This window comes from Salmo trutta, chromosome 23 (genome assembly GCF_901001165.1).
Source record: "Salmo trutta chromosome 23, fSalTru1.1, whole genome shotgun sequence".
Lineage (NCBI taxonomy): Eukaryota > Metazoa > Chordata > Actinopteri > Salmoniformes > Salmonidae > Salmo > Salmo trutta.
In genome coordinates, this window is record NC_042979.1 from 48,656,901 (window position 1) to 48,673,533 (window position 16,633).

General features: G+C 45.2%; 1 protein-coding gene across 3 annotated transcripts in view; it reads left to right on the plus strand.

Moving 5' to 3' along the window:
- Positions 1-16,633, plus strand: part of LOC115160171 (MOB kinase activator 3B) — a 50,398-nt gene that overhangs the window by 1,792 nt on the left and 31,973 nt on the right. The window contains exon 1 of one of the 3 annotated variants that reach the window (XM_029710552.1): positions 3,177-3,196. The exons of 1 other annotated variant lie outside the window; for it this stretch is intronic. The gene's annotated coding sequence lies outside the window, so the exon portion shown is untranslated. Of the gene's footprint in view, positions 1-3,176; positions 3,197-15,056; positions 15,144-16,633 lie in introns of those variants that run through there. One more of the 3 variants, XM_029710551.1, reaches the window with a different exon arrangement.

Sequence of the window (16,633 nt, forward strand, 5' to 3'; positions counted from 1 at the left end):
GTGCTCTCATTGACCCATTTATACAGTATACCCATTTATAATCTACCAATTTTAGTTTGAATTAAGAATTAGTCATTGTGTCCCTTTGTTTTCTTCCCTCATGCATAAGAAGGAGAAGTAGCTTTGTTTGGTTAGTTAGGGATGGAGTGGATATCCATGTTTATCCCCCCCCCCATTGGTAGAGTTTACTACTCTTAAGGCTGGATATATCAGTGTACTGTTGTACCTCTCTCTGTCCCCCCCCCCCCCCCTCTGACGTGTGTAATAACTGCTGACTAACTCATGTTGTTCTCAGCCTGCTGTCGTTGTCGGTTTACGTCTCAAAGTCCTGTTATGTAATAACTCCTGTGTTCCTACCATGACTTTCATTATAACACGTTCTCCTTCAATCTGAAAGGAAAAAACCATCAAACTGTCCATGTGTGGACATTGGTACTGGAGCACACTCCTCCTCAGTGATCACCTGAGCTGTTTCAGCGGGCTACTCCTGTCCGAACGTGCTCCTGGTGGATACAGTGCAGCGTGAGTGAAAGGACTCGTCATTCTCCTCCGTAACTGATGCCCTATGGGGCAGGAAGACAGGCGTCAGTGTCTGGCAAAAAAAATCATTTTAAAGTCGTAGGCTATTCTCTCTCTCTCTCTCTCTTTCTCTGACTTTTCCTGCCTTTTCATGTGTTGCATTGGTACACTGGATACGTGTGTTTTTTCATCTTAGCCACATATTAAACTTTACAGGAGTGAAAATTCACTTCTGTGACGCCATGTATTTCCTCATAGCAGATCAGACATGGAAAACACCTAGACTCTCCTCCCGCTAAGGAAACACCCGTCTCTGAAAGTACCTGCAGTTCAGAGAGTAACTAACTACTGATATAAAGTGCAAAGGTGTATAAATGCCAAAGTGAGACAAAAAACCTGGTCACTACAACGACTAGACCTACGTTGTATTCCACTTCAACAAGGATTTGTTTGAATAAGTTGTGTGTTGTAGGCCGCAGGGGAGAGGAACGCGTGGTTAGAGTGGAGGGGCGGCAGGTAGCCTAGTGGTTAGAGTGGAGGGGCAGGAAGGTAGCCTAGTGGTTAGAGTGGAGGGGCGGCAGGTAGCCTAGTGGTTAGAGTGGAGGGGCGGGAAGGTAGCCTAGTGGTTAGAGTGGAGGGGCGGCAGGTAGCCTAGTTGGTTAGAGTGGAGGGGCGGCAGGTAGTCTAGTGGTTAGAGTGGAGGGGCAGGAAGGTAGCCTAGTGGTTAGAGTGGAGGGGCGGCAGGTAGCCTAGTGGTTAGAGTGGAGGGGCGGCAGGTAGCCTAGTGGTTAGAGTGGAGGGGCGGCAGGTAGCCTAGTGGTTAGAGTGGAGGGGCGGCAGGTAGTCTAGTGGTTAGAGTGGAGGGGCAGGAAGGTAGCCTAGTGGTTAGAGTGGAGGGGCGGCAGGTAGCCTAGTGGTTAGAGTGGAGGGGCGGCAGGTAGTCTAGTGGTTAGAGTGGAGGGGCAGGAAGGTAGCCTAGTGGTTAGAGTGGAGGGGCGGCAGGTAGCCTAGTGGTTAGAGTGGAGGGGCGGCAGGTAGCCTAGTGGTTAGAGTGGAGGGGCGGCAGGTAGCCTAGTGATTAGAGTGGAGGGGCGGCAGGTAGCCTAGTGGTTAGAGTGGAGGGGCAGGAAGGTAGCCTAGTGGTTAGAGTGGAGGGGCGGCAGGTAGCCTAGTGGTTAGAGTGGAGGGGCGGGAAGGTAGCCTAGTGGTTAGAGTGGAGGGCCGGGCAGGTAGCCTAGTGGTTAGAGTGGAGGGGCGGCAGGTAGCCTAGTGATTAGAGTGGAGGGGCGGCAGGTAGCCTAGTGGTTAGAGTGGAGGGGCGGCAGGTAGCCTAGTGATTAGAGTGGAGGGGCGGCAGGTAGCCTAGTGGTTAGAGTGGAGGGGCGGCAGGTAGCCTAGTGATTAGAGTGGAGGGGCGGCAGGTAGCCTAGTGATTAGAGTGGAGGGGCGGCAGGTAGCCTAGTGGTTAGAGTGGAGGGGCGGCAGGTAGCCTAGTGATTAGAGTGGAGGGGCGGCAGGTAGCCTAGTGGTTAGAGTGGAGGGGCGGCAGGTAGCCTAGTGGTTAGAGTGGCGGGGCGGCAGGTAGCCTAGTGGTTAGAGTGGAGGGGCGGCAGGTAGCCTAGTGGTTAGAGTGGCGGGGCGGCAGGTAGCCTAGTGGTTAGAGTGGAGGGGCGGCAGGTAGCCTAGTGGTTAGAGTGGAGGGGCGGCAGGTAGCCTAGTGGTTAGAGTGGAGGGGCGGCAGGTAGCCTAGTGGTTAGAGTGGAGGGGCGGCAGGTAGCCTAGTGGTTAGAGTGGAGGGGCGGCAGGTAGCCTAGTGGTTAGAGTGGAGGGGCCGGAAGGTAGCCTAGTGGTTAGAGTGGAGGGGCGGCAGGTAGCCTAGTGGTTAGAGTGGAGGGGCGGCAGGTAGCCTAGTGGTTAGAGTGGCGGGGCGGCAGGTAGCCTAGTGGTTAGAGTGGAGGGGCGGCAGGTAGCCTAGTGGTTAGAGTGGAGGGGCGGCAGGTAGCCTAGTGGTTAGAGTGGAGGGGCGGCAGGTAGCCTAGTGGTTAGAGTGGAGGGGCGGCAGGTAGCCTAGTGGTTAGAGTGGAGGGGCGGCAGGTAGCCTAGTGGTTAGAGTGGCGGGGCGGGCAGGTAGCCTAGTGGTTAGAGTGGAGGGGCTGAAGGTAGCCTAGTGGTTAGAGTGGAGGGGCAGGAAGGTAGCCTAGTGGTTAGAGTGGAGGGCCGGGCAGGTAGCCTAGTGGTTACAGTGGAGGGGCGGCAGGTAGCCTAGTGGTTAGAGTGGAGGGGTGGCAGGTAGCCTAGTGGTTAGAGTGGAGGGGCGGCAGGTAGCCTAGTGGTTAGAGTGGAGGGGCGGCAGGTAGCCTAGTGGTTAGAGTGGAGGGGCGGCAGGTAGCCTAGTGGTTAGAGTGGAGGGGCGGCAGGTAGCCTAGTGGTTAGAGTGGAGGGGCGGCAGGTAGCCTAGTGGTTAGAGAACACATTCTTATTTTCAATGACGGCCTAGGAACGGTGGGTTAACTGCCTTGTTCAGGGGCAGAATGACAGATTTTTACCTTGTCAGCTCGGGGATTTGTTTTTGCAACCTTCCCGTTACTAGTCCAACGCTCTAACCACCTGCCTTATATTGCACTCCACGAGGAGCCTGCATGGCAGGCCTGTTACGCGAGGGTAGCAAGAAGCCAAGGTAAGTTGCTAGCTAGCATTAAACTTATCTTATAAAAAACAATCAATCTTAACATAATCAATAGTTAACTACACATGGTTGATGAAATTACTAGTTATCTAGCGTGTCCTGCGTTGCATCTAATCGATGCGGTGCCTGTTAATTTCTCATCGAATCACAGCCTACTTCGACAAACGGGTGATGATTTATCAATGTCGTTGCACCAAACCTAACCATAAACATCAATGCCTTTCTTTAAAATCAATACACAAGTATATATTTTTAAACCTGCATATTTAGTTACTATTGCCTGCTAACATGAATTTCTTATAACTAGGGAAATTGTGTCACTTCTCTTGCGTCCCGTGCAAGCAGTCAGGGTATATGCAGCAGTTTGGGCCGCCTGGCTCGTTGCGAACTATGTGAAGTCCATTTATTCCTAACAAAGACCGTAATTATATTTGCCAGAATTGTACATAATTATGACATAACATTGAAGGTTGTACAATGTAACAGCAATATTTAGACTTAGGGATGCCACCCGTTAGATAAAATACGGAACGGTTCCGTATTACACTGAAAGAATAAACGTTTTGTTTTCGAAATGATAGTTTCTGGATTCGACCAAATCAATGACCAAAGGCTCATATTTCTGTGTGTTATTATGTTATAATTAAGTCTATGATTTGATATTTGATAGAGCAGTCTGACTGAGCGATGGTTGGCAGCAGCAGGCTCGTAAGCATTTATTAAAACAGCACTTTCGTGCGTTTGCCAGCAGCCCTTCGCTGTGCTTCAAGCATTGAGCTGTTTACGACTTCAAGCCTATCAACTCCCGAGATTAGGAGAATTATGTTCTCAATGTTAACTTCAATTAAAATACTCAGTCTGCAACCCGGAATTGGTAAGGTAACCAATGTGAAATGGCTAGCTAGTTAGCGGTGGTGACGTGCTAATAGCGTTTCAATCGGTGACGTCACTCGCTCTGAGACTTGGAGTAGTTGTTCCCCTTGCTCTGCAAGGGCCGTGGCTTTTGTGGAGTGATGGGTAACGCTGCTTCGAGGGTGGCTGTTGTCGATGTGTTCCTGGTTCGAGTCCAGGTAGGGGCGAGGAGAGGGACGGAAGCTATACTGTTACACTGGCAATACTAAAGTCCCTATAAGAACATCCAATAGTCAAAGGTATATGAAATACAAATGGTATAGAGAGAAATAGTCCTATAATTCCTATAATAACTACAACCTAAAACTTCTTATCTGGGAATATTGAAGACTCATGTTTAAAGGAACCACCAGCTTTCATATGTTCTCATGTTCTGAGCAAGGAACTTAAACGTTAGCTTTTTTACATGGCACATATTGCACTTTTACTTTCTTCTCCAACACTTTGTTTTTGCATTATTTAAACCAAATTGAACATGTTTCATTATTTAGTTGAGGCTAAATTGATTTTATTGATGTATTATATTAAGGTAAAAGAAAAGTGTTCATTCAGTATTGTTGTAATTGTCATTATTACAAATATATATCTTTTAATCGGCCGATTAATCGGCACCGGCCCTTTTGGTCCTCCAATAATCGGAATCGGCATTGGCGTTGAAAATCATAATCGGTCGACCTCTAGTCATAATTGGTGCTATAACATTGCTAGGAGTCATAATAGGTGCTATAACATTGCTAGGAGTCATAATGGGTGCTATAACATTGCTATGAGTCATAATGGGTGCTATAACATTGCTAGGAGTCATAATAGGTGCTATAACATTGCTAGGAGTCATAATAGGTGCTATAACATTGCTAGGAGTCATAATGGGTGCTATAACATTGCTATAAGTAATTAATGACAAGGACACAGTAGAGCGGTTAACCTACTTTGCAACACACTTTGACTCTGTATTCCCCTTTTCCAACTAGCTACATGCACTAGAAGTCATCCACGGGGACTGAGGCAGAGCTTGATGCATTTTACATGTCAGTTGTTCTGAGGAAGCACGTGGCTCGATGAGTTTTGACTCAGAGTTTTAACACTGCTCTCTGCATCCGCTCATATAAAAGATATGTATGACAGAGACAGAGTAGGTTTTAATGCTTTACTGCGACAGAAAGATTTAATAGTCCTACATCCAGCTTTTAAGAGTGACATCTGGATATGTAGAGAAAAGCTTTCAGCACTGTAAAGCATTAAAGACACACTCTCTGTCACGTCCTGACCAGTTAAAGAGGTTATTTGTTATTGTAGTTTGGTCAGGACGTGGCAAGAGGGTGTTTGTTTAATGTGTTTCGGGGTTTGTTGGGCAATGTTCTATGTTAGTCTATTTCTATGTCTGTGTCTAGTTTATCTATTTCTATGCTTAGTTTATTGGTTTGACCTTCAATTGGAGGCAGTTGTTTCTCGTTGCCTCTAATTGAAGGTCCTATTTAGTAGGGGTGTTTTTTCATTGGTTTTTGTGGGTAGGTGTTCCGTGTGTAGCTGTATGTCTCACAGGACTGTTTTCTCGTCGTTGTTTTTGTTGAAGTGTTTATTTTGGTTTTCTTCACAATAAAGAAGATGAGTATTCACATTCCCGCTGCGCCTTGGTCGCATCTTTACGACGAATGTGACACTGTCTTCTGTCACAGCTGGACATTATTCTGGTCCATGGCATATACTGTAGTAGAGGGGGAACTGTTAGCCCCCTCTGTGGCTAACCTTGGGCACCGCAGCAACCATCACTCAACCCATCTCAACCCACAGCACAGAGAGGGAGAGAACATATCATTTAACCCATAGTCATTTTTTGTGCACCTGCAAAAGAGTAACCTCTTCAGCTTACTTTCCTTTGAAAAACGTTGTTGGATATATGTTGTTGACGTGCCTGATGTTGAGAGAAGGTTGGATATATGTTGTTGACGTGCCTGATGTTGAGAGAAGGTTGGATATATGTTGTTGACGTGCCTGATGTTGAGAGAAGGTTGGATATATGTTGTTGACGTGCCTGATGTTGAGAGAAGGTTGGATATATGTTGTTGACGTGCCTGATGTTGAGAGAAGGTTGGATATATGTTGTTGACGTGCCTGATGTTGAGAGAAGGTTGGATATATGTTGTTGACGTGCCTGATGTTGAGAGAAGGTTGGATATATGTTGTTGACGTGCCTGATGTTGAGTGAAGGTTGGATATATGTTGTTGACGTCCCTGATGTTGAGTGAGGGTTGGATATATGTTGTTGACGTGCCTGATGTTGAGTGAGGGTTGGATATATGTTGTTGACTGGTGAGTGAGGGTGTGATACATTGTGGCTAAGAGTGAATGAGGGTACTTGCTTATCTCAAAGTCAGTCATCCAACACTGGTCGGTGGATGTTGAAAGCACATTCCAGTGAGGAGGATGACGTGGCTTTATGTTACTCTTTGTCCCATCTTGATTACCTCAAACAGACCCGTCTCATTCAAACGCAGAGCTGTCCCTCCCGACCAGCAGACCACTGCTAAAAGGTGCTATCTACAACCAAAAAGGGATCTTTTTGCTGTCCCCATATCAAATCAAATCAAATGTATTTATATAGCCCTTCTTACATCGGCTGATATCTCAAAGTGCTGTAACAGAAACCCAGCCTAAAACCCCCAAACAGCAAGTAATGCAGGTGTAGAAGCACGCCCATAGGAAAGAACCCTTTGAAAAATCCTTGTTGGTTCCAGATAGAACCCTTTTGGTTCCGAGTATAACCATCTTGGGTTCCATGTAGAACCCTTTCCACAGAGGGCTCTACATGGAACCCAAAATGGTTCTACCTGGAACCAAAAAAGGTTTTACCTGCAACCAAAAAGTTTTCTCCAATGGGGACAGCCAAATAGTGTAGGGGGCCCCAGGAGGCATTGTCCTGGAATGTTTATAGCTTCACTTCAAAAACCTTTTGGCTTCTCTTTATAGCCATTGCCCTCCTCCCTTCTCCAGACCATCTCTGGAGATCTTCTTCACTTCCCTCATCAACTTATCCCTGACTACTTGCTGCGTCCCCTCTGACTTAAAAATGGCCCGAGTCGCTCCCCTCCTCAAGAAACCAACACTCGACTCCTCTGACGTCAAAAACTACAAACCGGTATCCCTTCTTTTCTATCAAAACACTTGAGCGTTCTGTCTCTCACCAACTCTCCATTATCTCTCTCAGAATGATCTTCTTGACCCTAACCAGTCAGTCTTCAAGATGGGTCACTCAACCGAGACTGCACTTCTCTGTCTCACGGAGGCTCTCCACACTGCCAAAGCTGACTCTCTCTCCTCTGTTCTCATCCTTCTAGATCTATCCGCTGCCTTTGACACTGTGAACCATCAAATCCTCCTTTCCACCCTCTCAGGGTTGGGCATCTCAGGCTCTGCACACTCTTGGATTGCATCTTACCTGGCAGGCCGCTCCTACCAGGTGATGTGGAGAGGACCTGTGTCTGCACCACTCACTCTCATGACTGGTGTCCCCCAGGGCTCGGTTCTAGGCCCTCTCCTCTTCTCTCTATACACCAAGTCACTTGGCTCCGGCATATCCTCTAAAGGTCTCTCCTATCGTTGCTATGCGAATGACACTCAACTACTTTTCTCCTTCCCCCTTTCTGACACCCAGGTGGCGACAAGCATCTCTGCATGCCTGGCAGATATCTCAGCTTGGATGTTGGCCCACCACCTCAAGCTCAACCTCGACAAGATGGAGCTGCTCTTTCTCCCTGGGAAGGCCTGCCCACTCAAAGACCTCTCCATCATGGTTAATAACTCCATGGTGTCCCCCTCCCAGAGTGAAAAGAACATACCCAATTTAAACAGGTTACTACTCTGGCTCAGAAACTAGAATATGCATATTATTAGTAGATTTGGATAGAAAACACTCTGAAGTTTCTAAAACTGTTTGAATGGTGTCTGTGAGTATAACAGAACTCATATGGCAGGCAAAAACCTGAGAAAAAATCCAACCAGGAAGTGGATTGTAGTTTTTCAAGACTGGGCCTATTCAGTATACAGAGACTTAGGGTTCAATTTGCACGTCCTAAGGCTTCCACTAGATGTCAACAGTCTTTAGAATGTGTTTCAGGCTTTTGCAGTCAACAGAGAGCGAACAAGACCTCCTGGAGTCTGATGACCGAGAGAATGACAGGCCACAATTACGCGCGTTTACGTGAGGAGGTAGCTGTGTTCCAAAACGTTTTTCAAGACATTGGAATTGTCCGGTTGGAATATTACTGAAGTTTTACGTTAAAAAGGCCCTAAAGATTGATGTTTTACAACGTTTGACATGTTTCAACGAACGTAAATATAACTTTTTGTCGTGAAATGTTTGGCGCGCTTCCTATGACAAAGTGTGCTTTCCCCGTGAAGCTTTTTTGAAATCTGTCACAGCGGTTGCATAAAGGAGATGTTCATCTATAATTCTTTGAATAACAGTTTAATATTTTATCAACGTTTATGATGAGTATTTTTGTAAATTGTGCTGATTCACCGACAGTATTGGAGGCAAAATATTTTCTGAACATCACGCGCCAATGTAAAATGCTGTTTTTGGATATAAATATGAACTTTATCGAACAAAACATACATATATTGTGTAACATAATGTCCTAGGAGTGTCATCTGATGAAGATCGTCAAAGGTTAGTGCTTCATTTCGCTGTGTTTTGGGTTTTATTGACACATGTCCTTGCTTGGAAAATGGCTGTGTGATTATTTTTGTCTATGTACTCTCCTAACATAATCTAATGTTTTGCTTTCGCTGTAAAGCCTTTTTGAAATCGGACAATGTGGTTACATCAAGGAGACGTGTATCTTTAAAATGGTGTAAAATAGTCGTATGTTTGAGAAAGTTGAATTATGACATTTTGTTGTTTTTGAATTTTCCGCCCTGATATTTCACTGGCTGTGTCCCGCCAGCCCATAGATGTTAACGTCGTGCTGTGTGTGACTGATGTCTCTCCATCGGCCCTATCCAGTGGTGTAGTGGTGCCTAGAGAAGTGGGTAGACACTAATTTTGTCAAAAAGTTCCCGAACGGCCCGCCCAGCGAAGGATAGGCCCCCTGTGGTTTTATCCTGTACATTTGTCAGATTTTCACTCTCTTTTTTTATAGAAAAAAGAAATAAATGTGATGGTCTAAATCCACAACAATGCTTAAACACATCAATCTGATTGGGTGGACCTGTCAGGGTCTGGCTCCCCATTGGGTGGGCCTGTCAGGGTCTGGCTCCCCATTGGGTGGGCCTGTCAGGGTCTGGCTCCCCATTGGGTGGGCCTGTCAGGGCCTGTCTCCCCATTGGGTGGGCCTGTCAGGGCCTGGCTCCCCATTGGGTGGGCCTGTCAGGGTCTGGCTCCCCATTGGGTGGGCCTGTCACGGTCTGGCTCCCCATTGGGTGGGCCTGTCACGGTCTGGCTCCCCATTGGGTGGGCCTGTCAGGGTCTGGCTCCCCAGTGGGTGGGCCTGTCAGGGTCTGGCTCCCCATTGGGTGGGCCTCTGTCCACCCAGGCCCATACATGTCTACGCCCCTGATGCAAACTCACATGATGACAATTGAGCATCACAAGTAGCCTACTAACCAACACAAAACCAGTTGAGAGCTGCAGCTGATATTCCACTGAAACTAGGCTGTGTGTGCAGCGCGCATGTGAAATATATTTCATGTGCTTTGCGATGATTTCTCTATTGTACTACATCGTTGATTAGTCGTATACCTCCACTACCACTACTTTGATACGCATCAGTAGGGATTAAGAAGTGAGTATTAGCAATGCCCACTGAAAAAACAAAAAGTGGGTATACGGAATTAACCTGCGTAATACCCTCCACTACACCACTGGCCCTTTGTGTTTTTACATACAGTTCTCTCTCCTACATGAGTGGGCTGGTATTACGGATGCTGTCCTTTCAGCATCACGAGCAGATCACACACTGAAGGCCTATAAAGGTTCACCACTGATTTGTAGTGTCAGTGTTTGTTGCTGGCATGTCATGCCTAAATTTGCTAATCTGGTCAATGAAAAAAATCATTAAAGTAGTTGGCATTATCAGTGGGTTTTGTGATGAATGAGACATCTGATTCAATGAAAGAAGGAGCTTTTTTTCCCCCAGGTGCTTCAAAGCGTTTTACTGTCGTTCTTTATGTCATTTATCTTTGTTTCATAGTGTAGTTTCTTCTTCTTTTTATCAGTTTAGTCACATGATTTCTCAATTTGCAGTACGTTTCCCATCGGTTGTGCAGCCAGACTTATTTGCCATTCCTTTTGCCTCATCCCTCTCAACCAATGTTTAATTCCTCATCAATCCACGGGGACTTAACACTTTTTACAGTCATTTTCTTAATAGCTGCATGCTTATTAGTAACTGGAATAAGTAATTTCATAAATGTGTCAAGTGCAGCGTCTGGTTGCTCCTCATTATTCACCACAGACCAGCAAATATTATTTACATAAACAACATATGAATCACTACAAAACGTATTGTATGACCTCTTATACACTATATGAGGCCCAGCCTTTGGAACGTTGGTTTTCCTAGATATGGCTACTATATTGTGATCACTACATCTAATGGATCTGGATACTGCTTTAAAGCAGATTTCTGCAGCATTAGTAAAGATGTGATCAATACATGTTGATGATTTAATTCCTGTGCTGTTTGTAACTACCCTGGTAGGTTGACTGATAACCTGAACCAGGTTGCAGGCACTAGTTACAGTTTGAAGCTTTTTCTTGAATGGACAGCCTGATGAAAGCCAGTCAATATTTAAATCACCCAGAAAATATACCTCTCTGTTGATATTATACATACATTATCAAGCATTTCACACATATTATCCAGATACTGACTGTTAGCACTTGGTGGTCTATAGCAGCTTCCCACCAGAATGGGCTTTAGGTGAGGCAGATGAACCTGTTACTTCAACAGTATTTAACATGAGATTATCTCTAATCTTTACAGGAATGTGGTTCTGAATATAAACAGCAACACCTCCACCACTGGCATTTCTGTCTTTTCTGTAAATATTATAACCTTGTATTGCTACCACTCAAATAAAATCAAACTTTATTTGTGACATGCGCGAATACAATAGGTATTGAAAAAACTTCAAACCTTACAGTGAAATGCTTACTTACAAGTCATTAACCAGCAATGCAGTTCAAGAAAGAGTTAAGAAAATGTTCATCAAATAAACAAAAGTAAACAATAACGAGGCTATATACAGGGGGTACCGGTACCGCGACAATGCGTGGGCATACAGGTTAGTCGAGGTAATATATGCATAGATAATAAACAGCGAGTAGCAGCAGTGTAAAAACAAATGGAGGGGGGGGGTCAATGTAAATAGTCCGGTGGCCATTTTACTAATTGTTCTGCAGTCTTATGGCTTGGGGGTAGAAGCTGTTAAGGAGCCATTTAGTCCTAGACTCGCTGCACCAGTTCCGCTTGCCGTGCAGTAGCAGAGAAAACAGTCTATGACTTGGGTGACTGGAATTTTTGACATTTTTTGGGGCTTTCCTCTGACACCGCCTAGTATAGAGGTCCTGGATGGCAGGAAGCTTGGCCCCAGTGATGTACTGGGCCATTCATACTACCCTCTGTAGCGCCTTACGGTCAGATTCTGAGCAGTTGCCATACCAGGCGGTGATGCAACCGGTCAGGATGCACTCGATGGTGCAGCTGTAGAACTTTTTTAGGATCTAGGGACCCATGCCAAATCTTTTCAGTCTCCTGAGGGGGAAAATACGTTGTCGTGCCCTCTTCACGACTGTCTTGGTGTGTTTGGACCATGATAGTTCGTTGGTGATGTGAACACCAAGGGACTTGAATCTCTCAACCCGCTCCACTACAGCCCCGTCGATGTTAATGGGGGCCTGTTCGGCCCGCCTTTTCCTGTAGTCCACGATCAGATGGTGTTGGTGTTGTGTTTGGCCACGCTGTCGTGGGTGAACAGGGTGTACAGGAGGGGACTAAGCACACACCCCTGAGGGGCCCCAGTGTTGAGGATCAGCATGGCAGACGTGTTGTTGCCTACCCTTACCACCTGGGGGTGGCCCGTCAGGAAGTCCAGGATCCAGTTGCAGAGGAAGGTGTTTAGTGCCAGGGTCCGTAGCTTAGTGATGAGCTTTGTGGGCACTATGGTGTTGAACGCTGAGCTGTAGCTAATGAACAGAATTCTCACATAGGTGCTTCTTTTGTCCAGGTGGGAAAAGGCAGTGGGAAGTGTGATTGAGATTGTGTCATCTGTGGATCTGTTGGGGTGGTATGCGAATTGGAGTGGGTCTAGGGTATCCAGGATGATGCTGTTGATGTGAGCCATGACCATTCTTTCAAAGCACTTCATGGCTACCGACGTGAGTGCTACGTGGCAGTAATCATTTAGGCAGGTTACCTTCGCTTCCTTGGGCACAGGGACTATGGTGGTCTGCTTGAAATATGTACATATTACAGACTCGGTCAGGGAGAGGTTGAAAATGTCAGTCGAAGGAACTTGCCAGTTGGTCCGAGTATACGTCCTGGTAATCCGTCTGGCCCTGCGGCTTTGTGAATGTTGACCTGTTTAAAGGTCTTGCTTACATCAGCTACCGAGAGCGTTATCGCACAGTCGTCCGGAACAGCTGGTGCTCTCATGCATGCTTCAGTGTTGCTTGCCTCGAAGCGAGCATAAAAGGCATTTAGCTCATAGCTGGGTTTCCCTTTGTAGTCTGTAATAGTTTTCAAGCCCTACCACATCCAATGAGCACTAGAGCCAGTGTAGTAGGATTCAGTCTTAATCCTGTGTTGACACTTTGCATGTTTGATGGTTCATCTGAGGGAGTAGCATCTGGATTATTTATTTATTTTACTAGGCAAGTCAGTTAAGATCAAATTCTTATTTACAATGACAGCCTAGGAACAGTGGGTTTAGCTGCCTTGTTCAAGGGCAGAACAACAGATGTTTACCTTGTCAGCTCGGGGATTCGATCTAGCAACCTTTCGGTTACTGGCCCAACTCACTACCCTCTAGGCTATCTGCCACTCCTTGAAAGTGCCCCTGTCCTGCTCCTTGAAAGCGGCAGCTCTAGCCTTTAGCTCAATGCAGATGTTGCCTGTAAAGGTATTATCTAAGTGAATTTCAGTGATAGTCCAAATATGAATGTCATCTGTTACTAGCAAGTTATTAATTTCATGAACCTTGTTTCTTAAGCTACATATGTTAACGTGGGCTATTTTGAGCATTTTTCTGGGATGCTTGCTTGTTTTCATTACTTTACTGGGAAGCTTAGCAGCAGTAGATATGCTCATGTTATTTATGTTAGTGCAGGGTGAGCTGAACACAGTGCACTTCCTACTGAGGCACACCGCCTCATTGCTAACAGCAGAAATCTGGTCAATAAGCACACGTTTGCTGCATACAATAGCTGTAGGATCAGCAGGGGCATTCATGGCAGTAAGAGGGACATACATTCTCTTACATATATCGTGTCTACCAACGCCCTTGGTATAATGTACATTTGCTAAAGTATGATGACGACTCAGCGACACAACGGTAGAGCTGTGCTTGGGTCATTGATAAGTCATTATCTCAACGCAGCCTTGTAATGTTGGGTCATTGTCCTGTTGAAAAACAAACGATAGTCCCACTAAGCTCAAACCAGATGGGATGGCGTATCACTGCAGAATGCTGTGGTAGCCATGCTGGTTGTGTGCCTTGAATTCTAAATAAATCACTGACAGTGTCACCAGCAAAGCACCCCCACACCATCACACCTCCTCCTCCATGCTTCACGGTGGGAACCACACATGCAGAGATAATCCGTTCACCTACTCTGCGTCTCACAAAGACATGGCAGTTGGAACCAAAAATCTCAAATTTGGACTCATCAGACCAAAGGACAGATTTCCACTGGTCTAATGTCCATTGCTCGTGTTTCTTGGCCCAAGCAAGTCTCTTCTTATTATTGTTGTCCTTTAGTCGTGGTTTCTTTGCAGCAGTTCAACCATGAAGGCCTGATTCACACAGTCTCCTCTGAACAGTTGATGTTGAGATGTCTGTTACTTGAACTCTATGAAGCATTTATTTGGGCTGCAATTTCTGTAGGCTGGTAACTGTAATTAACTTATCCTCTGCATCAGAGGTAACTCTGGGTCTTCCTTTCCTGTGGGGGTCCTTATAAGAGCCAGTTTTATCATAGCGCTTGTTTTGATATCTTCACTATTATTATACAATGTAGAAAATAGTAAAAAAAATAAATAAATACAGAAAAACCCTTGAATCAGTAGGTGTGTCCAAACTTTTAGAATTCTGAAGAACCGTAGATGCCACGTCAAGAACCCCACACTTAACTCAAAGATTCTTTATCAGGCCAGAGTTCTCCAAGAAAACTTAAAGGGCTCTCCACAGTGATTTCACCGTCTATTCACACGGCGCTAAGGACTGTGTTGTGGATCTGTTTCGTAGACTGTGCGGAGCCCTTAAGAGCTGAGGCAGAACCCTTTTAAGAACCTCGATCAGTGCAGGGTAATGTTCTTTTGTATACAATGTAATTATTTACACGCCAGGCCTTTTTCAACACACTTGCATTGCAGATGTAACCTTCGCTATCTACAAAGCAAAACAGGCCAAATATATTATTGTGGTTGTTGTAAATCTGTGAGGAAAAGCTAATAAAAAAATAATGTGTGGATTCCTCCCATATTTTCAATAGAGACCAGATGGATTGAAAAACATTAGGGTGTGCTCTAAACCCCGTCTGTTGTTTGCTGAGGACTTATCGTTGTTGTTGTGATCTGAGGCAGTGGAAGGACGGCAAGCTGACTGAGTGCTGATACTGCCAGTCCCCAAGTGGAATGCATGATGACGCCAGTGAATTAAAGAGCTACAAATGAAGATTTCATTGTTATTAATCCTCACAGTAATCCACGGTCACTGCCCTGGCCTTTTTCAGTTGGACCACTGACAGGTCTAGATCCAGAGAGACCGAGAGGTTTAATCATCATTCACTCAGCGCTATATAAAGGTAATATCCCTGTGATTAGTGTTTTACTACTACAACATCATCTGTCTCTGGTATTTATGGAGCATCAAGTTCATAGATAGGTCTATTACCTACACGGTTTAGACAGTATTACTTCCAGTTCTATATGTTTTCCCATTTCCCATATGACTCTAGCAGGTTTAACATGTGTAGACTCTAGCAGGTTTAACATGTGTAGACTCTGGCAGGTTTAACATGTGTAGACTCTGGCAGGTTTAACGTGTGTAGACTCTGGCAGGTTTAACATGTGTAGACTCTAGCAGGTTTAACGTGTGTAGACTCTGGCAGGTTTAACATGTGTAGACTCTAGCAGGTTTAACGTGTGTAGACTCTGGCAGGTTTAACATGTGTAGACTCTGGCATGTTTAACATGTGTAGACTCTGGCAGGTTTAACATGTGTAGACTCTAGCAGGTTTAACATGTGTAGACTCTGGCAGGTTTAACATGTGTAGACTCTGGCAGGTTTAACATGTGTAGACTCTGGCAGGTTTAACATGTGTAGACTCTAGCAGGTTTAACATGTGTAGACTCTAGCAGGTTTAACATGTGTAGACTCTAGCAGGTTTAACGTGTGTAGACTCTAGCAGGTTTAACATGTGTAGACTCTAGCAGGTTTAACATGTGTAGACTCTAGCAGGTTTAACGTGTGTAGACTCTGGCAGGTTTAACATGTGTAGACTCTAGCAGGTTTAACGTGTGTAGACTCTAGCAGGTTTAACATGTGTAGACTCTAGCAGGTTTAACGTGTGTAGACTCTGGCAGGTTTAACATGTGTAGACTCTAGCAGGTTTAACGTGTGTAGACTCTAGCAGGTTTAACATGTAATTGAAAGAGAAATATCCAGATCAGAGAACACTTAGAAACGATCACAAATATTTAACTCAAAATTAAGCATTCAAATATTGAATATTGAACATGAAACATTTACCATATGCCTTTGACTCTAATGTGCGTTCTGTCTCTGAGGGAGTTACATTCTGCCTGTTTGATGACGGCGTTATCTGGTTCTATACTGAACAAAAATATAAACGCAACACGTTAAGTGTTGGTCCCATGTTTCATGAGCTGAAATCCCAGAAATGTTTCATACACACAAAAAGTTTTTCTCTGAAATGTTGTGCACAAATTAGTGAGCATTTATACTTTGCCAAGATAATCCATCCACCTGACAGGTGTGGCATATCAAGAAGTTGATTAAAGAGCATGATCATTACACAGGTGCACCTTGTACTGGGGGACAATAAAAGGCTACTCTAAAATGTGCATTTTTGTCACACAACACAAGGCCACAGATATCTCAGGTTCTGAGGGGGCGTTGGCATGCTGACTGCAGGAATGTCCACCAGAGCTGTTGCCATATAATTGAATGTTAATTTATCTACCATAAGCCACCTTCAATGTCATTTTAAAGAATTTGGCAGTAAGTCCAAGCGGCGTCACAACTGCAGACCATGTGTAGACCATAAACGCA